Below are 25,120 nucleotides of genomic sequence, written 5' to 3'. Positions count from 1 at the left end.
GGGTTGGGGGGGGCTCCCGAGGCCTGCCCTTGGCCCCCACGTGGAGCCCTGGCTAGGCCTCCCTTCCGCCCGGGCTCATTCTTCTCGGAGTATCTGGCTTTTGTAACCAACGTGGTTGGCTCTGGGGCGTGGGAAAAGGAGGAAAACCAGGGGGGAGGGAACGGAGATGTTGGCGATTACCTGCCTCCTCCACTCTAGGTCATCCCTTTGTCCCCATCCCTGTCTTAAAAAAAAAAAAAAAAAAAGGAAGCCAGCTCTGAATCTAGGGGGAATTATCAGCACTTGTAAATCAGCTTAAAAATGACTTTTTCAAATAATAATAATAATAATAACAAAATTTAAAATAAATAAATAAGTAAATAAATAAATAAATGACTTTTTCTGTTCCAAGGCAGCTGCCCTGAATTCACAATAGGTAGTTCCCAAGTGCTTACCATCTGATAAGATTCTTCTTAAGATGATATATTTGTTGAGACACATGTGGAGAGAATGGGATCTGGCTTATCAACTTTTCCCTCGGGATCCTTACAGCGCGATAATTTATTTGTGCTGAATCCACTTGGGCTGTTATCAAATATGAAGCGAGAAATTCTACATTAGCTCTGACATTTGAACTTGAAGTGGGGTATTCAGTATTTGTCTGCAACCTCGATTTGAAATTATATACAGTTGACCCTTGAGCAATGGGGAAGGGCTGGGGGTGTGGGGCACTGACCCCTATGAAGTTGAAAATCCTTCTGTGACTTTCGACTCCCTCAAAACTTAGCTAATAGCCTACTGGTCACCAGAAGCCTTACCCATAACATGAACAGTTTCGCCAGAAGCCTTACCCTTAACATGAACAGTCAATTAACATGTATTTGGTATGTTATAGGTAAGCTGGAGAAAAGAAAATGTTATTAAGAGAATTGTAAGAGAAAATACATTTAGTGTTATAGTATAAAAAATCCACATATGAGTGGACCCACACAGTTCAAACCTGCTTTGTTCAAGGATCAGTTGTACATATAACAATTCTGACCTGCAGCTCGGAGTTTCTGAGCTGCTTCTCTCCTTGTTTCTTTGGAATTTTTAAAACCATAAGGACCTTCTTTCCCGCATGATTCTCCACTCTGAAGTCTTCTCAGTTGCCAGGGACCCCTGTGAGACCCATCACCTCCACTCTCATCCCAGCATTCCCGTCCTTTTCAGCCCTTAGTTTATGGAATACAATCAATCGAGGACTCGCAAAACTTTCCTGAGAGAAAGACCTAGCAAAAATGTTAAGTATGGAATTATCACCCTGAAATGCTATGCATGATTCTTCACATAAATTCACAGTTGGTAGCACGTTGGTAAATGTTGGCAAAATGTGCTCTAAGGGTTTTAAAACAGGAAAAGATGAGCAAATCTTGTACCTATCCTGAAGTCTATCCTGAATCTCTTCCATGAATTATAGCAGGACTCCCCGTTGCTGCTTCTCCCCCCTGCCACTGGTTTGGCGGACAGGTTGCATGGGGGAAATGAGAAAGAGGGGAAAATGATAGAATTCCAACACGACTTTGGCGCACAACAGTTACTGACTGTACCCACCATATGGACCAGGCCAGATCCTTACATTATCTATGGCAACCTATTGTCTCTTTCTTCAATCTAACTCCTTGGGGCCTTTTGCCTGACAGATGTAAGAATAGAAGCTACAGTGGAGCTGACAATTTATATCAGCAGGAACACTCACACAAGCCTTACCCTGGCAGCGGGTTTTAATTTAAAATGCTGAATGAAGGTTTCTGTGTCTGAGACTCGATGGTTGCCAGGCAAAAAAGACCTGCACTCCTCTGGCTGGGAGATAGGTATGTGTGTTAGGGGACCAGCCCCAGGCCAAGAATGGCCTCTTGGATGCAGGAGGAGAGCCAAGGAGCCAAATGCTGAGCCAAATGTGAGCCAAAGAGAGAAGGGCCCACAGGAGAAGGATGACAGAGTCAGGAGGCCACATGTCTGTTAGTGTCTGAAGCTGGAGGACTGTCATAATGATGGGGACTGGGCTCCATAGGCAGCTGAGTCACATGGGATGGACAAGCCTAATGTGATCTAGTAGACACATCCATATTTTTTTCCCCCTGAATGAGTTGAAAGTGGCTTCTGCTTTAATTTCACAGACCAAGAAAAATGTTTCAGGCTTCAGAAGTTCTCTCTCCCTGTTAACTAATACTCATTCCTTAGGAAACACCTGGATGTGCGCAATGCTATGTGATCTGTCACTCAAGCGTGGGACAGCCCTAAAGGACTGTGGAGACACAAAGGCTAAAACGTGTCTTCACGCCCTTGTAGTAGTGCCACATCTTCCTCCTCCTTTCTCCTGTGAAGTTTTGCAAATGCTTCTATTTAGAAGTGCTATTTAACTGTCACTAGATCAGCCACAAGAATAATGAATATAAAGAGGAAGGGGGAAGGGTAAAGGGGTGAAGATTTGGATCCTTGGAGAAACCGTAAGATGCTGGAGCATTTCATGTGGTGTAGCCATCCTCTGCCTGACGAAGAGACCACTCCCCGTCAGCTGAAAATTCCTGAGCTTCTATTTCCTGAGGTTTTTCAAATTTTCAAGGAGAGGTCATAGAGCTGGAAGTTCACAACTGGCCTGCTGCCATCCCCTCTGGTGTCCAGGTGGTCTGGCCTATGCAGTGACTCTACCTCTCTTCTCCTCTTTCTTCCTCTCCATCCTACAATCACCTATTTAAAGAACCACATTGAATCCATAAGATTCAAAAGACAGACATAGGAGGAAAGCACATGTTGTCAGTAGATATAGTAGAGATGAAACAAAAAAAGATATAGTAGAGATGGTAGTGTTCGGGCAAGAGCAGGACTTGGGAAAGAACATCCCATTAACTCTAGGGGGAGAGAAACATTGTGATGAGGAAGGAGAGGATTCTAGTTTAACATCTGGGGTGAAAATTTTTTGAAGCCTTCCAAAGATCTAGGCGAACAAACCTGAAGTGTGTTTGGGGACATAGATGTGATTAGATTTTGCTTTATCATCTTCCATACAAGAAAGCTCATTAGTAGGCAGACAATAGAGTGTTGTCAGCTTTTCACTGGGGAATACAAGTAGAGGATCTCGTCATCTCCAGCTCTCAGGAAGATGCACAGGGGAAGGTAGGAAGCTGTACCCAATGCCTAGAAATAAGAAAAAAACAATGTTAAAAGGTCTCCTTCTCAAAGAGAAGCAGGTGTTGAGAGTATAAATACCAATTAATGCTTAGTAGGGACTCACATGTGCTGGTGACAGAACTATGGTTTAGCAAGGAACTCTCTTGTCACTGGGGAGAAGGGTCCTTGTGTTGGAAATATCTATACTGCATCGCTGTGGAAAGGATGTTCATTTCATCTAGGAGATGACAAAAAATAAAATAAAATATAAAATAAAATAAAATAAAATAAAATAAATAAGCTAAAATCGGTCACCAGGTATCAGAGCTGTGGGAAAGTGATTTTCTTCTTTAGATTCTGCACGGAGTTCTGCTGGCACCCTGCATTAATATAAAAATTAACAACACACTACTCACTTGGAACGTAGCATCTAAAAAAAGCTCACATTGTGCTTTAAGCCTTTTATTACAAAATAATGGAAGTCATGAGGTTAAAGTTTGTTCTTGCAATTTTCTCTGAAACATCTGTACAATTTTATATGGGGGATGAATGTATATTCCATGCAGATCTTTGTCAATTGAAAATGTGGTTGAAGAGCTAGTGGTTCAGGGACGCCTGGGTCGCCTGGCGGTTTAGCGCCTTTGGCCCAGGGCGTGATCCTGGAGACCCAGGATCGAGTCCCACGTCAGGCTCCCTGCATGGAGCCTGCTTCTCCTTCTGCCTGTGTCTCTGCCTCTCTCTCTCTCTCTCTCTCTCTCTCTTTCTCTGTGTGTGTGTGTGTCTCTCATGAATAAATAAAATCTTTAAAAAAAAAAAAAAGAGCTAGTGGTTCAATACTAGGGCTCACTCCCTCACCCTACCCTGATCACATATATATGATTTCCTGCTTGTAAGCACTCCGGGAAAAAAATTTTTTTTAAATGAGAAATACCTTTTATGTTCACATTCATTGTCATTATTACTATTTTCTGTGTCTCAACAGTATGGCTCATTCCAACCAAAAGACCCCAAGGGAATAAAGGAGAAAGGCTAAGAAGCAAATTCCATTCAATAAATTACTATTGAGCTCTTACTATGTTTGGCACTAGGAGGCTCAAATCCCTACAGGGTGTGCGGCCCAGTGAGTGAGCTATGTCAGGCAGATATACAAATAACTATAAATCAGGACAGAGTGGGCTAAGTGTCTTACCAAAGTTGGTAAAAATGTGGAGCGGGGGTGGGGGGGGAGATTGCCATTTGAAAAGGCTCAGCAAAGGTTTGTAGAGAAAGTGGTAAATGGAAAAGGGTAAGTAAGCCAGATGTCAGCTGGGTTCCCCCTGCTGCTATGTTGGTCAGACTGGCCCACATCCTGACTCCAGCCTCCAGATTTGGCCCTCTGCACCATGGCCTCCTGCCTCCACACTGCCTCTTTCACCATTCTTTTGTTCCTTCCACTGAAACTACCCTTATTTTCTTGATTTCCACTACAGAATGCTTACACCAAGCCTCTGTGAGATGCAGTTATCATGGAGGTGTTGGAGAGACAGGGGCGACAGCCCAGTAATGTCTGTATATATCTTGAAACTGAACATTAGTCATCCTTGTTTTCTTTTTTTAAAAAAAGATTTTATTTATGTACTCATAAGAGACACACAGAGAGAGGCAAAGATATAGGCAGAGGGAGAAGCAGGCTTCCTGCGGGGAGCCCAGCATGGGACTCGATCCCAAGACCCCGGGGTCATGCCCTGAGCCGAAGGCAGATGCTCAACCACTGAGCCACCCGGGCACCCCAATCATCTTTGGTTTTAAAACTCCTTCATGCCCTTTGTTATTGTCCTCTCATTCTCTTTTTTGCACCTCTTTTCTTCTTTGGGGAGGAAGGCAAAAAAAATCCAAATTCCTTTCATTGCTTAACACAGTAATTTTTAAAAAAGATTTTATTTATTCATTCATGAGAGACAGAGAGAGACAGAGAGAGAGGCAGAGACATAAACAGAGGGAGAAGGAGGCTCCATGCAGGGAGCCCTATGTGGAACTTGATCCTGGGACCCCAGGATTACTCCCTGGGCCTAAAGGAGGCACTAAACTACTGAGCCACCCAGGCATCCCTTAACACAGTAATTCATCCTATGTTTTATTCTGCACTCTTCCTTTATTTATTTTTTTTAAGATTTTATTTATTTATTCACGAGAGACACAGAGAGAGAGACAGAGGCAGAGACACAGGCAGAGGAAGAAGCAGGCTCCATGCAGGGAGCCTGATGTGGGACTCGATCCCGGGTGTCCAGGATCAGCCCCAGACCAAAGGTGGCGCTAAACCGCTGAGCCACCAGAGCTGCCCTGCACTCTTCCTTTAAACTAAGGGTCGGGACCTGCTTTACCCAACAAAACAATCCATCGGTCTACTATTTTCTTACAGAAAGACTTGTTTTTACCCCTTCCAGGAAAAATTCTGGTGGATATAGTTTTATTTTTACCTGGCTGCAGTGCCAGTTTTGCAAGGCAGCACTGGAAAATGAGGACATTCCTAGTGTCAGGAATTATAAGACCTCGAAGAATACTTACAGGTTTTTCAAATACCTGTGTCTCTCATTTTACATATAAGAAAATAGGCTCAGGCCTCCTCAGGGAGGTGTATGTATTTAATGGTGGAAGGACATTGTCAATTCATTGCTTTTTTTCCCCCCCGCCGATGGCGAGGACATCATGATGAAGGTAGAAAATTGGACAAGGCATTCATTATAGCAGGTGTAGTCAGGAATGTTGCAGGGTGGCAGAGGTGCTCCGTCTTCACCAAGATGTGCTTAGTAAAGGTAGCTTATTTGCTTATAAGTGACTTCATAAGCCACCTGTCCCACTACACCGGCCAATAGAAACAACCTAGACTTTTTTTTTTTTAAGATTTTATTTATTTATTCATGAGAGACACACAGAGAGACAGAGAGAGAGAAAGAGCCAGAGACACAGGCGGAAGGAGAAGCAGGCTCCATGCAGGGACCCCGACATGGGGCTCCATCCCAGGACCCCAGGATCACGCCCTGGGCCGAAGGTGGCGCTAAAACGCTGAGCTACCCAGGCTGCCCCAACCTAGACGTTTTACATAACGATGTCTCAGTCTCTACCAGTTTAGTCTCCTTGAAGTTCAAAGACTGTCATTTCAAATTTCAACTCCCTGTTCCTGTGGGCTGACTCAGACTCTGTAAGTAAGCATTCAGTCCTGTGGAGGATGCTCAAGGTTCTAATGGCAGAAGAGAAATGTCCTTTGGCCTGTTGCTAGAAGTCTTCTGGAAGACAGTGTGAAGTCCTCTTTGCACATTGGTGACCACAAAGGTGCAACTGGTGCAGCCTGACATTCTGAGGGTGGTATGCTGGTACCTACCCAATAGCATGTGACTGTTGTCTGAGATCTTCAACCATAAAGGCCTCTTCTTCCCAAACCTAGGCCACTGGGGACTTCAGGTCATTCAGATAATGGAAATTCAAAGGATAAGAGGACCAGGAGATGTTTCCCTGGGGTAGAGTATCAAGGTGACTGCAGGTCTTTAGGAGAACTCCAGCCTTGGTTCAGTGCCCTACGCAGTTTGGAAAGCAGTACTAGCTCACAGACAGTATGTAAGAGATGACTCCCGGGTAGGGCTTCTGGTTCAATCCAAGTCCTGCCATGGTCCTAGTGATTCAATATCTGTCCAGGATGATCTGTGCAGCACCTGACTTTTTAAACTTAATGATGTTCATTTGGAGATAATTGTAAATTCACATTCGGTTGTAAGAAACAGTAGAGAAACCGTGTACCTTTTGCCCAGTTCACTCCTATGGTAACATTTTGCAAGACAACACCGTGCTGTCACAACCAGGATTTTATTTTATTTTATTATTTTTTTTATAACCAGTATTTTAACATTGATACAATCAAGCCTCAGAATATTTCCATCACCACAAGGATCCCTGGTCTTCACCCCTCATAACCACACCAGCTTCTCTCTACCTCCCTCTCTTCCTTGACCCTATTAGCAATAACTAATTGTTTCTCCATTTCTATAATTTTGTCATTTTAGATATATTATATAAATAGTGTTCATCCAGGGTGTAACCTTTTGGGATTGGCTCTTCTAAGTCAGTATAGTTCTCTGGACATTCATCCAGACTGTTACCTACATCAATAGTTCGTTCTTATTACGGCTGAGTAGGGTTCTGTGGTATGGATGAACTATGGTTTTGTTTAGCTATTCACCCATTGAAGGACATCCAGGTTGCTTACCTTTTGGGGCTATTTCAAAGAAAGTTATCATAAACATTAGCGGACAGATTTTTGTGTGAACATAGGTTTTCATTTCTCTGGGATAAAAGCTCAAGACGGCAATATCTGGGTCCTGTGGTCATTGTATATTAATTGTTTAAAGCAAACACAAACTGTTTTCTATCTAGACTGCTTTGGGGCTATCAAATGTATGAGTGATCCCCACATCCTCAGCAGCATTTGGTAGTGTCATCATTTTTATTCTAATGCATGTGTAGTGATATCTCATGGCTTTAATTTGTATTTTTCCAACGGCTAATGATGCTGAACATATTTTTATATGCTTACTTGCCATCTCTATATGCTCTTTGGTGAAATGTCCATTCATGCCTTTTGCCCTTTTTCCTAATTGAATTGTTTGTTTGTTACTCTTGAGTTCTTAGAGTTCTTTATAAATTCTAGATACTAGTCTTTTGTTGGAGATGTGGATTGCAAATATTTTCTCATTGTCTGATCATGTCTTTTCATCTTTCTAATAGGGTCTTTACAAAGCAAAAGTTTTATTTTTTTTAAGATTTCATTTATTCATGCGAGGCACAGAAAGAGAAGCAGAGACACAGGCAGAGAAGGAGGAGAAGCAGGCTCCATGCAAGAAGCCTGATGTGAGACGTGATCCCAGGAATCCGGGATCATGCCCTGAGCCAAAGGCAGCTGCTCAACCCCGAGCCACCCAGGCGTCCCATAAAGCAAAAGTTTTAAAAGTTGATGATGTCTGGGGCACCTAGGTGGCTCGGCGGTTGAGCATCTGCCTTTGGCTCAGGTCATGATCCCAGGGTCCTGGGATCGAGTCCCACATCGGGGTCCCCTCAGGGAGCCTGCTTTTCCCTCTGCCTGTGTCTCTGCCTCTCTCTGTGTCTCTCATGAATAAATAAATAAAATCTTTTAAAAATTAAATAAAAGTTGATAAAGTCTAATTTATCAGTTTTTTCCTTTTGTGGATCATACCTTTGGAATCACGTCTAGGGCTTCTTTGCCCAGCCTTAAATTCCAAAGACGTTCTCCCCTTCCCCAAGAAATATATAGGTTTACGTTTTATTTTGTTACTATCTGTATTTCCATTTTGAATTAATTATTTCATAAGTTAAAGGTTCACTTTCTTTTTGTCTACAAGTATCCAATTGCTCCAGCACTTGTTGGAAAAGCTATAAGGTTCCTGCAGAGTCACAATCTACATTGTAAAGCACTTTGTGAAGTGGTGACATCTAAAGACCTACAAAAGCATAGGAATATCTGGATGTTCTCCATGTCTGAACCATGTCTGCACACAGTTTTTCTTTTTCTTTCTTTTTTTTTAAAGATTTTATTCATTCATTCATTCATTCATTCATTCATTCATTCTAGAGAGAGAGAGCGAGGAGGGGTTGGAGTAGAGGGAGAGGTACAAGCAGACTCCACAGTGAGCATGGAGCCTGACTAAGGGCTTGATCTCATGACCCTGAGATCATGCTCTGAGCTGAAATCCAGAGTCGAATGCTCAACAGACTGAGCCCTCCCAGGTGTCCCAACACACAGTTCTTCTATGTATATGAGGATGGTTAGACAGGCCATGCTAACAGTAATACTCAGGATCCAAGACACGGAAGGAAGTCATGTGCATGACTGGAATGCAGGTTTACACAAACTGAGGAGGCCTAGCCATGTTATGACTCCTGGTATGGACCCCAGAATTCAACTGCCCTCATAAAAGGTAGGCTTCCCTGAGAAATCCACTACCATGGGACAATGGTAAAGAAATGGACCCAGGAACCACTCCACGTTTGGATGGCCCACACTGACTCCTGATTCCCCCAAGTTGACTTCACACCATTTGTAAATAAAACAATAAAGACACTTTGCTCTACCCAATTTCCTTCTATCAGCTCTCTGTCTCTGTTTCCCCTTCCCCACGGCGGGTTCTGAAGCCACCTCCGATCACCTGTCCTGATATGTACCCACCTACCTCACTCTCACCTTCTACTTCATGGAGAAAACAGAAGCCACCAGGAAGGACTGACTCCACACCTACAATCTGGCACACATCTGTGCCCATCCCTACTACCTTCCTGCGATGGAGGAGGAAGTCCCTCCTTGGGAAGTCAGTACCGGCATCCGAGCTTGTAGTTCATCACTGCCTACGTGCTCAGTAACCAGACTCATCAATCATTGCCTCTCCTCTAGTTCTTCCTTACTCCATCACTCCTAAAAAGCTTGTCTTTGAGCATAAAGAGAGAGAGAGGGATCTCTTGCTTCCCTTCTCATTACCTCTCCACCTCTCTTCCTCACTTCAAAGCCAGGATTCTTGAATGTGTTTTCTATGCTGGCTGCCTATACTTCCTGCCATCCCATTCTCTCCTCAACCAATTGCAGTCTGGTCCTTGTCCTCACGATGTTTAAACAATTCTTGCCAAGATCTCCAAAGGCTTTTTATTGCGGAAGCCAGCGGACACCTCTCAACCTTATCTTACTTGACTTCTTTATAGTATTTGCACAATTGAACATATATCTTCTTTTCAAAAAAAAAAAATCCCCTTCTCTTGGCCTCTTTTTTTCCTTTCCCTTTATCTCTCTGTTTACTCACTGGTCTCTAGTAAGTCTCTCCCTTCTCTGTCAGTGCTCCGTTTCAGGCCCACTTCTGTGCTCCCTTTAAACACTAGTCTGGATGCACATCTGACCCTTGACTCCTCCCTCTCCTTATTCCCTATGAGGAATACATCCCCACATCCTTCATCCCACTGCTACGGTGTATTAGCTGGCCCTGGCTGCCACAACAAACTATCACACATGGGGGGCTTAAACACAGAAATTTATTTTCACCCAACTCTGAAGGTGAGAAGTCTAGAATCAGCATGGTCACTTGCTGGTGACCTTCCAAACCTTCCAGGCCTGGAGAGGGCTGCCTTCTTACTGCATATTCACCTGGTGGAGATAGAGCCTAAGGACTCTGGTGTCTCTCTTCTAAGGACACTAATCTCATCACAAGGGCTCCACTCACCTGACCTCATCTAAGCCTAATTATCTTCCAAGGCCCCGCCTCTAAATATCATCATATTGGGCCTTAGGGCTTCAATGGGTCCATTGTGGGGAACGGTACACAATTCAGTCTGTAGCACATTGCTCTGAAAATCTACCTTTCCCATCTCTGCTGCCATTTTTTTTTCTTACCTGGATTATTTCAAAAGTTTCTCAACTGGCCTCTTTGCCTATTATCTCCTTCAAAATCATTCCTCATACTGCAGCGAGACTGATTTTTTTTTTTTTTTTTGAGTCAGAGATCAGGCCAAGTCCAGTCCCTTGCAAAAGATACTTTAGTAGTTTCTGATAGACTTTCTGTAAAGTCTATATAGGCTCTGGGTGGCATAGAAATCCTTCCATGTTTGGGCACCGGTTTATCTCTCTGGCCTGACCACTCTTTCTTCCCCCTTGTACTCAGTGATACCACCAGAGTACAGTCCTTAGGGGTCTGTGAACACACTTATTAAATTAAATTAAATTTATTTTAAATTTATTAAATTAAAATTATTAAATTTATTTTAAATATTAAATTTAAATTATTAAATTTAAATAAATTTAATTATTAAATTTTCCACATTCTCAAGACTCAGCTTAGATGTCACCTCCTCTAGGAAGCCTTCCACGACTGTTAGGTTGGATTAGGGGCTTTTCCTAAATGTCACCACAGTTCCACAGTGTGTTTACCTCTATCACAGCACTTAGCCAGCATTGTAAGAGTTGCTTTTCACCTGTCTGTCTCTCCCTCTTGCCTGTAAACTCCTCAAGGGTAGCAGGTCCTCCTAACTCCTCACTCGATGCCAAGTCTATGGTGCAGTTCTGAGCGCAAGCAGGTACTTCGTGTTTGTTTATTAGGTGAAAGCAATTTGGTGCAACTTCTTTTATTGACAAGAAAACCACCAAAGAGAGCATAAGCTCTCACTCAAACAAAGCTAAGCTCACAAGAAGCCCAAAAATCAAAGACTGTCACTGTCAATGAGTCAGTTATCAGAGTTTCCAGGGCCGTCATTGACTCTACTGGAAAAAGTGACAAGAATCAAATTATTTCACTTATCTTTGGGCCTTTGTCTGTAAAATGAAGAGGTAGCACTAAATCATCTCCTAAATTTCCTTCTAATGCTAGAGGTTTATAATTTCTTATATGGAGACTGTAAATGTCTGGTTGGAATTTTTTTCAAAAATCACAAACTTGGGATCTTTCTTGCTCTATCAGAAGAGAATTTGAGGCTAGGCTGGTACAAAGACCCTGGATGATCAGGGTTTCTTTTCACTGCCCATTCATTTTTTTTTTTTCATTCATTCAACGTTTACTGAGCACCTTATGTGTGACAAGCACATAATTCTTTTCAGTTTAGACATTTCACAAGTGCTGATAAACAATAAGTTAAAAGGACCCAATTCTCTGTGAAGACAATTTAGTATATCGTTTTCCAAAGTTCAGATGGAGATGCAGTGACTTCATAGGGGAAAACTACATAGAAAGCACTAAGAAACTCCTCTCTTCGATTGCATTTAGCAATGGTTATGTAACTACTACATTGAACAAGCATGACTCAGAGGATATAATCAATCATAAAGCAACACTTCAAATTTATTCCACAGAGTTAACACTTTCTCTGCTCTTGGGTGATATTTAGAGCAACTTTTTATTCTTTGGTGGCTTCCACGTAATAAATTGTCCACTGGTCAGTAATTAACGTGTCGAAAGCCATGTCATGGTAAAAACATCAATCTGGTTTTGCACTTAGGCTTCTCCTCTCCCCAGCTCAGCCTCCTACAAAAGGCTGCAATCCAGTTAGGAGAGCAGCCCATGGCCTCACTTTTGCCCATGCTGCCCCCTTCATCTTTTAATGGGGATTTCACACTTCTTTCTGGTTGGTATAGTGTGAGGACAATGAAGAAAGCAGAACAGGAGAGTTCTGGGACACCTCGGTGGCTCAGTGCTTTAGCATCTGCCTTTGGCTCAGGTCATGATCCCAGGGTCCTGGAATCGAGTCCCACATCAGGGTACCTGCATAGAGCCTACTTCTCCTTCTGCCTGCGTCTCTGCCTCTCTCTGTGTGTGTCTCTCATGAATAAATAAATGAAATCTAAAAAAAAAAAAAAAGAATGAACAGGAAAGTTCTTACTTGTCTGGTAGTCTTGGGAAGATCTAGTATCAGTGTTCTCTGGCCTTGACAGCTATTCCAAGTTGCCTCTCTAGTTGGTTTTTCAAGACACCACAGGGTAGAGCTTCTCTCACTGCCTTTCCCTGTCGACAGATGGATATGTCTTAATATGGCTGATCGCTTAGTCTTCCCTCAGACTGTGGGAATCTGGCACCAGCTCCAGCCTTTTTGTTCATCTGGTCACCCATCCAGATGACCCTCTTAAAAAAGGCACAAGATAACCTTCGTGCCTGCTTTCTTTTGTGGGTGGTCCACGTCTCATCCAAGGGAGCCACTCATATTTTCTTTACCCCGGAAGACTTAGAAAGGCCAGGGGGAGAAATCCAGCCACAGACTAGTCTGTACAAAATTATCCTCTCCTCGTATCCCTACTTCTCATTTTTAATGTACTTTTTCACCGATGTAAAAAGTTGAAAAGTCATGTAATCAGATGTTGACAACCTCTCTTGCAAATTTTGCAAATGAAGGTCACATACCTCACTTTGAAATGTGGTATCAGTGGCACCTGGGTGGCTCAGTCCTCAAGTGTCTGCCTTTGGCTCAGGTCATGATCTCAGGGTCCTGAGATCTAGATGCATCATCAGGCTCCCTGCTGAGCAGGGAGTCTGCTTCTCCTGCTCCCTCTGCTGTTCCCCTCACTTGTGCTTTCTGATTCTCTCTCTACGTCAAATAAATGAAATCTTTAAAAATAAAATAAAATAAAATGTGATATCAATCTCAGTGTCTTAGTTGAAACTTTCATCCTTTTATAGTTATGCCCGCCTTGCAATGTTAGAATGACCAATCTCTAATCCAGTCTCTGGTCTATATTTGTCATGTCACTGTGACAAGTAGCCTTTTCCTCCCTTCATTTCATTATCTAAGAGAAAGTTAATATGTGCTTTTGTGTAATTTAAAGTACTTACTTTCATATTCTGGAGACTGGGCACCGTATGAGTTTCCCAGGGCTGCCATGACAAAATACCACAAATGGGGGGAGGGTGTGTGTGTGTGTGTGTGTGTGTGTGTAAGCAACAGCAATTGATATGTCACAGTCCTGGAGGTTACAGTGTGAAATGAAAGTGTCAGCAGGGCCACAACCCTCCAAAGGCTCTGAGCTAGAATCTGTCCTAAGTCTCTCTCTTAGCTTCTGGTGGTTACTGGCAATCTTTGGCTAGTGGCGGTCTCACTTTAATTTCTATGTTCACATGACAATCTCCCTGTATGTCTACGTGTCTGTATGCCCTTCTTATAAGGGCATCGATCATTGGATTTAGGGACCATCCTAACCCACTATGCCATCATTGTAACCTGATGCTGTCCGCAAGGACCCTATTTCCAAATAAGGTCACATTCACAGGTTCTGGGTGGCTGTAGATTTGGAAGGACACTATATAATCCAGGATCAGTACTGTAACATTTTCTTTAGAAAGGTTCAATGTCAGTGCATATATGATGTGGCATATTTCCCCCCAATAATGGTATTGTTGTTTTGTTGGTTTTTTTTTTTTTTTAATGGAGGGATTGCATTAATTTTGGAAAGGCCTATAGAAATAGTACCTCTGGGTTTCACTGCATAGCAATAGTCAGATTCATGGAGGAATATAACAAAGGAAGCATACAAACAGCTTAATAAGCATGAGTATATATCGTATGGGAGAATCGACGCGAGCTAATAATAGCTACCCTTGAGATGAGAGAGCGGATGCTTTTTCCATAGCTGAATCGTGAGCAGGATGATGTAGTATTTGTTGATTTTGCCATGTGACTTGTGAAAACAAAAGAGGTAAAAGAAGACAAATGACATTGTAATTCTCAGTGATTTGACTATAACTACGTGTACTAAGGCTGTAACAACCCTAGTAGTGGTGTGTTGTTCTATATAATCATCAATTTTTAAGCCTCTGCAACATTTTAGAAATTCTTCCCAGGAGTAGACTTCCTCCTGTATCGGATGTTCCTTTCTCAGAAAGTTCAAGTAGTTGCTGAGAACCTTGCTCAAATAATGATGGTATAGCAGACTCGCAAATGAAAGCAACTTCATGATATCTATCAAAACTGGGTTGTTGTGGTCTTTTGCACAAACTTCAAATACAGTTTCTTCATGGTTTATCAACTAAAATCTATCCTGAGAAAGTGTGGACCTTTAGAAAGGTGCAATGAGTGGCAAATGTTTATATATATTTTATTTCCTATCCATTTAGTTTTTTCTAGTCTTGTTTTAAAAAGATTTTTATTTATTTGAGAGACAGAGAGAGAGAGAGAGAGAGAGAGAAAGCACACAACGAGGGGGAGGGGTAGAGGGAGAAGCAGACTTCCCACTGAACAGGGAGCCTGATGGCAGGGCTTGATCCCAGGGCCCTGAGATCATGACCTGACCTGAAGGCATCTGCCTGAGCCAGCCAGGTGCCGTATTATTTCTGGTCTTGAGTAACTTCTTCCTCAGACCTCTGATTTTTACTTGGCCAAGGGTGCCTTGCAGAAAATCATATATTTACCCATCCTGGCTAATTTCATGAGCTTGTGATGCAACTTTAGAGACTTGGAGTAACTTCATTAAACAGCAGGTGTTTCTTACTCAAAATGGTTTTAGACATTTTTCGTGACTACTTTTACTGTTATTTTACATGTAACTTCTTTTCTGAGTATGGCGAGCGCCACCAGGTACCTGCCTACCTTTGCATGTACAAATGGAGTCAGTAGACACTTATCCATTCTCTCTGCACATAAAATTTATGACAAATTTAAACCGTCCTTTAGGTAATTGTTTTTTGTTTGTTTGCTTTTTTTTTTTTTTAATGTCTTACTGTGTTAGTGCATTTTTGTTGCAATTTGTATTGTATTTTCTTTGTAAGCCATTTGGATTCTGGTGAAAGCGTTGTGTACATAAATAATGGAAACAACACCCACACCATTTCTTAGCTCCTGTGGGTGCTGCCACACATTTTTTTCTTCCTGTTTTCTTTCTTTGCCTTCTTCTTCTTTTTTAAATCACCATAAGAATAGTTCTTTGGAATAGAGATGATGCAACAGTCTTAAAGGTACAGCCATTGCTTTGTTATCAATTAACGAAGAGTAATGCTTTTTTGAAAAATTGTCCTCTGTAACCGACAGCCAACATGATTGTTTTGAACTTCATGACATTCAAGACATTTTGTGCTGTTTTAAAACATAGTGGCAGATGTGATACACATTGTATAATGTTCCACCATAAATTGAGCATAGCAGGAGGTATAATGCCCTCAAAGTGAAATAGTTATATGGTAACCAGAGAGATTATTGAGCTTCTATAGGGCTTGGTCTCTTTTTATAAAGTGAGTCAGGCAGCAAAGAAGATTTTTCTCCACTTTGGAGAAAGGGCCAGAAGTGCAAGTTATACAAAACCACTGAGCCTGTTTGTACTCAGTAGTCTTCTAGGACTTTTGGAATACCTATTACCTAACAGGCTCCAAGGGCACTGTTTGGAATTTCAAGGTCCACTCAGAAGCAGGCCCATGGAGCCCAGAGTCATAAATGCTAGGAGAGAGAAGGAACTGAAGCCTGCTTCTCTTGGTCTCTGTTGGCTGCCTCCTCTATTGGAGGAGACAACTGGGTGCATGACATTCTGTGACCACATCAGCACAGACCATGGGAAGGAGGAAGTAGCCAAGATCTAGTGGGGAACAGGGGCCAGAGCCTGTCCTCAGAAGCTGGCCCATTCCCAGGAGGCAGCCAGGCAGGCCAGTACACGGCGGTCAAAGGGCATGACTAGTCAGATTGGGCCAGGCTATTTGAATATCAGAGTGAGTCCTCTCTGCCAGCAGAACACAGTTCTGGAAGAAGTCCAGGTGACAATATTCAAAATCAGGCACAGTTCCAGGTGATTGGTCCAGTCACAGCAGGCCCCCTGCCAGAAACTGAAAAGAGAGTAGGAAATCACATCCTGCTTCTGAAGGGAAGGGAGAGAGCCAGAGTTTGGCAGAGCATCAGGACCTGAGCAGAAGAAGCAGTGGTCCAGGGCAAGGATCCAGCCGCTGCAGAGAACTAAAATGCATAGCAGAGAAACTGAGGCCGACTGAGGTCACAAGGCTCTGGCCGTAGTGATAAAAGAACCCTGAGACTCCGAGTCTATACCAGGAACCAGATTTCCAGGTCTCTAGGCAACCAAACCCGTTCCATCTATTAATAGGTCTCAAGCTGATGACACTGATCAGGACTGGCTCTAACTGGTTGGGGGGGGTACTAAGAGCTTCTAGAACTTTCATGTGTGTAAGAATTACCTGGGATAGTGTTAAAATGCAGATTCTGATTGAATAGGTATGACTGGGCCAATAGTCTGAATTTCTGACAAGATCCCAAGTGGTGCTGCTGGTGTGCTGGAGTAGCAAAACTCGAGAGAATCCAAACTCGCTGTTATTCCCTTCTCTACCTGCCACTGCTGTCACCCTGCTTCTCCTTTTTTTTTTTTTTCTTAAGATTTTATTTGTTTATTTGAGAGAGAGCATGAGCAAGGGGAGAGGCAGAGGGAAAAGCAGACCCCCTGCTGAGCAGGGATCCCGATGCAGGTCTGGATCCCAGGACCCTGGGATCCTGACCTGAGCCAAAGGCAGATGCTCAACCACCGAGCCATCTAGGTGCCCCTCCACCTGCTTCTTCTGCCCCAGCAACACATCCTACCTCCTCACCCCTCCTCACTGTCAAGTCTGACCATCTTCTCCTTTCCTTCCCTTTCCTCCTGCCCATCCTCCCAACCCGTTTGTCCTACTGCATTTCCTCTGTCAAGACCACTGACAGAAGAAGAGCTTTTGTTCAGATAATGAAAGGGCCAAGATAACAAAAGCCAAAAAGAGTTTTCCCATTGTTAGCACACAACTATATGCTTTTATGTGATAGACACAATTAATCCAGATTCATGTCTTTTTCAGTTACTGTTTCCTATAGAGCGTAAAGAACATGTGACCTCTTCCCCCCCAATGTCCTCCAATGGTGAAGAAATATCTTCTGAGTGCTCACTTTGACAGCCCATACACTAAAATCAGAACAATATAGAGAAGATTATCACGGGCCCTGCATAAAGTTGACACACAAATTCCTGAAGCGTGCCACCTTTTTAAAAAGTCATCAAAATGGACACAAATTAAGGAGAATTATACCGTGCTTATGAAAGAAAGAGAGCAATGTAGGAAAAATGTTAATTCTACCCAAATTCACCTATAAAAACAACCCAAATCTAATAGAAACCTCAGAAGAGTTTTAGCAAAACCTAAATCAAAAACTTTAAGAAAGCAAATGGCCAAGAATAGCTAAGAAAATTTTGCAGGCAAAGAATATAGTGGGAGTGCGGGGGAGGAATTGGGTGTGAGAGGGGAGTTTTCACTCCACAACAGCTTAAGACTTCATATGCAGTCAATTATTAAGATGGTGTAATAGTAGCTAGCTCTATTTAACGTGATCCTAAGTGATTTGATTGTATTTGGGCTCTTTTTAGTTTTTTAAGATTTTATTTATTCATTTGACAGAGAGATAGCAAGAGAGCACAAGCACAAGGAGGAGGCAGAGAGAAGGAGAAGCAGGCTCCCTGCTGAGCAGGGAGCTCAACGTAGGGTTTGATCCCAGGACCTTGGGATCATAACCTGAATAGAAGGCAGATGCTTAACCAACTGAGCCACCCAGACCTGCTCTTTTGATTTTTTACACCAAATATGTACTAGTTTTGTGATGAAAAATGAGCCAAAAAAGCCACCAAACGCTTTGAAAAAAGGGAAATAGCTACTAAGATTTTTTTAAAAAATCAGAATGGTCTCACATATTTATTTCATATCCTATTCTCTGACCATGTATCTGTACATAGTATACCCTGAATGTCATTCCCCTTACAGCAGTAACAGGTCGCTAGCTCCTGGCTTACGCTGAAAACTAATGCTATGCTGTAGGACTGGTTACCCAAGATCTCTAAGTTTAGTTTCCACCTGCAAAATGGTGATATCAGTAGCTCCCCAGCTCACCCGGGAGGAATGGCTGTTGGAATTGTACAAGGTCATCTGTGAAAGTGCTTCATGAACAATTGAACACCATGCAAATGCAAATTGCCATTACTGGTAAGTATTTGAAAATGAGCAGTTACAGATTTTAGAACTTTGTGCTTGCTCTTGTTAGTATGATGGCACCACAGGAGTCCTTTGTGCTCAACAGGTAAAGGGAGTTAGCTGGGAAACCCTCATTTATAGCAAGCACTGCCTCTCTCCCATGTCCCATCTCATCACACACCATTGTCCATGTATTCGATGAGGGCCATGTATTGATTGAGGGCTAATAGGCAGTAGGGCCCAGAGTCATGATGGTGAAAGCGACATTGTCCTTGCATGCGTGCATGAAGCTTATAGATAAACACAGAATTTGCAAACAAGAAAAGAAGCAATTTCAAAACGGTGATGAATGCCAGCCGTGAGGTGGTGAGTCTGGGGGGCCATGAGCTCTTGTGGGGCCCCTGCCAGGGTTCTGATGGTCCCAGATGGCTCTTTAGTGGTGGAATAGTTAACATGATGAGAAGGGTGAGGAGCTGGGGAGGAGGCCTGAAGATGGGGCACAGGGGAAGAAAAGCATGTCCCAGAAACAGGGTAGGACAATTGAACTGCCCCCAGGGGCAAGAAAAAAAATAATGGGACTACTTTGGGGTTAAAAAAAATACCCTAGATCATTTTGAAAATCTCCTTCCTAATGTTGCCTAGCCCTGGCTCAGTGTGGGCTCAGCATCATGTGGTTTTGTGATGAGTTTTAGGATGACCCCCTCCTCTGCTTCAAGCTGCATGACCACTCCCTTGCTGGCCTTCCCCCCTCACTGCCTGGACTTTCCTTTTGAAAAGATAGCACTCTGAAGAGGTGGAAAGAGGCTTTTCTCTTTTGAAGCAGCAGCATTATTAACAGAGAAGGAAAAGTCTCCCATGAGCTAGAGCAAAATCCTGCAGATTGGTTTATGAATCAATGTAGCTTAGGCTAAAGCAACCTAATTTCCTGAAAGCCACTCCATGGCTTTAGGCTTCCAGAGGGGCGGAAAGCTTGTATGATATTTACTTTTAGTTAAAATTAAATGGAAATGGCAAAAATACCCAAAGCAAAACAAAAAACCCCAAAACAAAAACCCCGAAGAAGAATTCTTCTGGAAGGTCGTATCATTAAAGAAAAAAAAAAAAAATTAAAGCCTGCAAAGCAATGGGGGGAAAAACCATATATATCGCGTTAAAGGAATTTTGGCAGAACACATATCAAGGTATTAAATTATTAACTATTTCTGAGTAATTGGGCTTCATGTGACTTTTATATATTTTTTATTGTGAAATACAACACATGTTTGGGAAAGTGCACGATATATAAAAGTTTCATTTAATAAACTCTTGTATAGTGAACACTCACATAACTGCTATCCAAGTTAAGAAGTAGAACATGGCCAGGGTGTCTGGGTGGCTCAGTCTGTTAAGTGCCTGACTTCTGCTCAGGTCACAATCTTGGGGTCCTGGAATCGAGCCTGGCATCAGCCCACTGCATGGGCCCGGTGTAGCGTCTGCTTCTTCCCCTCCCTTTGACTCTCCACCTCTGCTCCTGCTCTCTCTCTCTCCCTCTCTCATAAATGAACAAAATCTTTTTAAAAAATCAACCAAAAACCAAACAAACCATGACTTGGAAACCCTCTACCCATCTCTTTCCAATCTCAACCCACCTTCTCGCCAAGAGGTCACTGTTGCCCTTACATTTATGATAATCCTTTTTGTCTTTAATTTTACTGCCTAAGTCTATGTCACTAAACACTATAAATGCTATAAAGTTATATTACTATATCTTTTACTGTTTTTTTGAACTTTGAGTAAATGAAAGCACACATTTTTTCTTTCCTGTGGCTTCTATCAACATTAGATTTCTCAGTTTCATCCCTGTTGCTGAGGGTACTATGGTTCATCAATTTTCAATGCTGTTTGATATTCTAAGGTTGGATATACACATTTTCTTTGTCCACTCTACTGTCAATGGACAGTTTGGCTTGTTTCCAGTTTGGAGCTGTCATGAATAGAGAGTTGCTATTCTTCTGGAGTTCACATGCACATATTACTATTGGGTGTATATCTAAGGGTAGAAATCTGGGTCACTGGATATGCATATCCTTAACTTTTGTAGATAATGCCAGTTATCCAAGAACAACCATAGCAACTAATGTTCCCTGTAGCAGTGTATGAGAGTTCCTGTTGCCCTACTCTGGAGTTTTTTATGTAATTTTTTCCTTCAGCTTATCTGAATTTTCTATTTTTCCTCTGTAATACATATCTATATACCTTTAATTAGATGAAATGGTTTAATTAGGCAAAGTGCTATTCTAATATTTCTTAACATTATCTTTCCCAATGGGAATATTATTTTTAAAATCTTAAATAGAAGTAAATCACTTGGAGAAAAAGCACACAGATCACAACTATGTGGCCTAATGAATTGTCACAAAGTGAACATACCTCTATCTACCACCCAGGTCAAGGGAGAGACCTTTCTAGCATCCTCGAAGCCATCTTCAGGCCTCCTTCTGATCACACTCCTTCTCATCAAAGGTAAACCATCATGCTTGGTTCCAACACAACAGATGAGTTTTTTTTTTTTTAAAGATCTAATTTTTATTTTATTTATGATAGGCACACAGGGAGAGAGAGAGAGGCAGAGACACAGGCAGAGGGAGAAGCAGGCTCCATGCACTGGAAGCCCGACGTGGGATTCGATCCCGGGTCTCCAGGATCACGCCTTGGGCCAAAGGCAGGCGCTAAACCGCTGCGCCACCCAGGGATCCCAACAGATGAGTTTTGTGTGTTTTTGAACGTTATACAAATGGAACAATCCAGTATACATTATTTTGTGTCTAGCCTCGTTTTTATTTTCTGTTAATGTGAGATTCATCCATGTTGGGATGTGTAATAGTAACTTGCTCATTTCTTCTCCTTTTCTTGCCAGAAGAAAGAGATACTGACTAAAGTTGCTGAACTGCTCAACACGTTTTCAACTCATGGAATACATTACTGACCAGAGCCATACTTGCATTAGAGCATTTTTGGTCATTTGTATTTTTGTTGTTTTCACACAAATAATAAGCTTTGGGGTTAGAAAAATTATAGGGAGAATGAGTGGGATACTTGTGAGCTGCCCTCTGGCTTCTGCAGTAATGACTTCTCTTAGAATCATCTTTTCATGAGAATGGATGTTTTCTCTCCCTTCTAGTCCACCTAAAATTCAAAACAGTATCACATCCCCAGGCTGCACACTTTTATGTAAAATAGAGCTGTCACAGGATTTTACTGGAAAGTTGATTTATTTCCGAGGATCATGAGAATCCAAGGATGAAACTGGCATGTGGCCACAGGGAGAGAGCCCTTGACCTAGAAGCAGGGACAACTTCAAAGCTGTGTTGGTACATAATGGAACACGGCACTTTTAGCATGAATTGTAGCCTCAAAACTTTCTAGGGGGAAAAAAACCCTAAACCGGTCCTCCAAAAGGAAAGGTAAAATCAATATATATATATATATATATATATATATATATATATATATATTATTTATTTACTTACTTACTTATTTATTTATCTTTTTACTCTTTCAAATAAGCAATGCTAAACCCTTCTAGAAAAACAATTGCTTAAATCTAGCTTCCAGGATTCTTTTTCTTTTTCTTTTTCTTTTTCTTTTTTTCTTTTTCTTTTTCTTTTCTTTCTTCTTCTTTTTTTTTTAAGAACAAAGTGTCAGCTGAGCTTGAACTCTTAAAACAGAATCTTGATATCAATCTATTTTTTTAAAGCAGCCAAATAAGCTCTCTGATGGTAACTCTGTGAATTACTGTGTGGGAATGAGTAGTAAACATAATTTTTCTTCTTCATTTTTTCTTTAGGCCTTGAGATATAATTATTAAAGCTTAAAATCTCCCTAGTGATATTAGCTAGATAATCAAATTTAGATCACAGGAATGAAACCACGTAAAATGTGCCTTCATCACTGTTCTCCTCAACATAATTCACTCAAGATAAGTCTGCTCCTACACCCCCAAAATCTGTTGGTAGACCATGAACCTAGCCGGTAAATTCAGCATGAATGCTCAAAATGATCAAATTGATTCTCAAAGCAAAGAATGCCATGTTAAAACACAACAAAGTAAACAATTTTTCCCACTGCAAGAGTAAAACATAGCTGAAATCATGTGCGAAGCAACATGTCAAAAATACTGAATAGAATTGCAAAATTTAGGAGACCTCATTGCTAACCTAGCTATTGAAGAGTTTACTAATTAACTTTCTTAAAAAAAAAAAAAAAGGAAAGGATAACATTTCTTAAGTAGCCGATTAAGAATCATTTTTATTAATGAATTGCTTATGTACCCATTGGAAAAAATACCTATGAACGTATAAGTCATTTTTAATAAGGATACAGTTAATTTTGTAGAAATTTAAACTATGTGAAATCAAGATTTCATTAAATTGAACAGTGCTAAAGTGCTTTTTATCCTTTCTTTCACTGAGGAGATAAAAAAAATCCCCTCTCCTACCCTCTCCCCTCCCCCACCTTCCTTCCACCCCTTTCTCCAAAGGAGGCTAGGAGAAACTCTTAGACCAGGAAGACACTGGGTAGAAAGTTATTGTTCTCTTTTGCCAATGCTTTTTAATCCCTATCTACCAATCTTCCCTGCTATTTCATAAAAAGAGGATCCCAGCTGTGCCAAATCGTGTGATAGCTATATAATCTCGACACAATCCACAGGGGTTTAGGACAGAAATTAACAAATATATTTCAGCTTGAAACTTTACCTAGAAAGAATATCAACTAGTTTCCCAAACATTCGTAGACCAGAGATCCCATCTTCTTGCTTTTTAAAAACCCGAGAGTGAGGATTACCATGAGAAAGGCCTTTTTTAGAATTGGATTTTGCTTGTCACAGAAATGTCCACCTTCTGTGGGTGCTCAAGTAGAACAAGGATTGAACTGAGAAATAGATATCTCAGGTTCCAGTACTGAATTTGCCACCAACTAGTTGTATAATCTTTGCCAATTTCCTGCAATTCTTTGGCCCAGATTCCTGTCTATAAAATGAAAAAATTGAACTAGATTCTGTAAGTATCCTTCCAGTTCTAATAATATGGTATTGTATAAGTTATATTTCTAGACTATGATTAAGTAATAGACCAGTTTCTCCTCATTATTCCACAGCAAGTTGGGTTCACCAAAACTTTTTCGCTCTTGGAGACACACTGAGAGACAAGTGTTGGGATTGGAAACCCAACTCATTGCTGGTACCCGTCTGGGGTCACTTCTCAGATGCACGGTCAATTGCATGTGCATCTCATCTCTGTAGGTTCCTTTTAGAGCAATCCATTATCATAACTAGTCCTTTTCTGGGCATTGGAATCCCCATGATGTTCTATGGGAACACAATAATATTGCAATAATATTGAAGTGAAAATTAAGGCTAGGTGTGGAACTCTGGGCTGACATATATGTTTGGGTCGCTCCCTGGAGGACTGAGGATCTGTAGATCCAAGCGTCTCACTCCTTCTAGCCTTGGAGAGCTATCATCGGGGTAGCGCCAACATTTAATAATTGTAACTAGAGCTCGGAGGACAATTTGAAATAGTAAGTTTTACAGCATCATCCGTGAGACCTAACATGGGAGAGAATTTTCCCGCACTCCGAATGAGAGCGGATGCCGCCATGAGGAGCTGCAAATGGGGAGCAAATCCACTCCATCCTACTAGGAGCCCTTCCTGTTTTGTCAGCCAGCATGGTTTCCTAAATCTCAGATTGCAACAGAACTGTTCTGCAATTCCATGGCTAGCTATTTCGGGAGCCTAACACAGCAGGACAAATGTGCACAAGTCCACACAGTATGACAGAAGAATTAAAAATGTATTTACCATCTGTTGGTAGTTTCCTTGCGGGGCTTTTTTCTTTTTCTCTACTGCAGCCACAAATTGGGTCTTCTTACTTCCTTCCATGCTCAGAGAGCAGAGTTCTCTCTTCACATCATTGGAAACGCAGGGCTTTTTTTTTTTTTTTTTCCTTCTCCCCCTCTTTCAAATTCCCCCAGAGTGCTCACTCTGGGATGATTTCAGGTTCTCGGATCATTTCCTTCACATATAACGTGGAATGAGTCTGTGAAGAGGTTGTAGCATCTTGCACATTTTTTATGGCCAGGTTACTTTCAGATCCTACACTTGAACTTTGGGCAGAGTACTCTAGGAAGCTCCAGGGGGAAACAAGAGAAGTCAAGCACAGGCTAAGTGAAAGGAAGTTAAGTCTTTAAACGAAGCTTGGAAATTCATATTAGCCCTTTACAGTCTACTTAATCCTTATCATGATGGGACATGCCAGATGGGAGCCAAAATTTCTAATAGGAAAGGGTCTGAGGGATGTGAGCCTGGACTTCAAGTGAAAGCCATTTGCAACCATGTGATAGTATACATAAAACTCATAAGCTGGAGTACAGCTTTGCTAGTTGAGAAAAAGTAGAGCTTTGTCAATTAATTAGGTTGACTTGAAGCCATTTGGTTGATGTAGGAATGCTCAGTTCTCAACAAAACTCACTAGCT

General features: G+C 41.8%; 2 long non-coding RNA genes and 1 other non-coding gene across 3 annotated transcripts; 2 read left to right on the top strand and 1 right to left on the bottom strand.

The window, feature by feature from the left end:
- Positions 1 to 439: 439 nt before the first annotated feature.
- On the bottom strand, positions 440 to 24,793 carry LOC118353370 (uncharacterized). The gene is made up of 4 exons (XR_007408419.1): positions 24,446 to 24,793; positions 3,254 to 3,367; positions 2,971 to 3,156; positions 440 to 564 (listed from the first exon to the last, which is right to left on the bottom strand). It is a non-coding gene; the product is annotated as an uncharacterized LOC118353370 (long non-coding RNA).
- LOC112659796 (uncharacterized) lies at positions 16,706 to 21,339 on the top strand. The gene is made up of 4 exons (XR_007408418.1): positions 16,706 to 16,836; positions 18,399 to 18,617; positions 21,032 to 21,107; positions 21,189 to 21,339. It is a non-coding gene; the product is annotated as an uncharacterized LOC112659796 (long non-coding RNA).
- Positions 17,525 to 17,631, top strand: LOC112660017 (U6 spliceosomal RNA). Its single transcript, XR_003136644.3, has one exon. It is a non-coding gene; the product is annotated as a U6 spliceosomal RNA (small nuclear RNA).
- Positions 24,794 to 25,120: the final 327 nt, after the last annotated feature.

Source organism: Canis lupus, chromosome 35 (genome assembly GCF_003254725.2).
Source record: "Canis lupus dingo isolate Sandy chromosome 35, ASM325472v2, whole genome shotgun sequence".
NCBI classification, from domain to species: domain Eukaryota; kingdom Metazoa; phylum Chordata; class Mammalia; order Carnivora; family Canidae; genus Canis; species Canis lupus.
The sequence above is the reverse complement of the archived record's forward strand: the minus strand, read 5'-3'. Positions and strand labels throughout refer to the sequence as shown.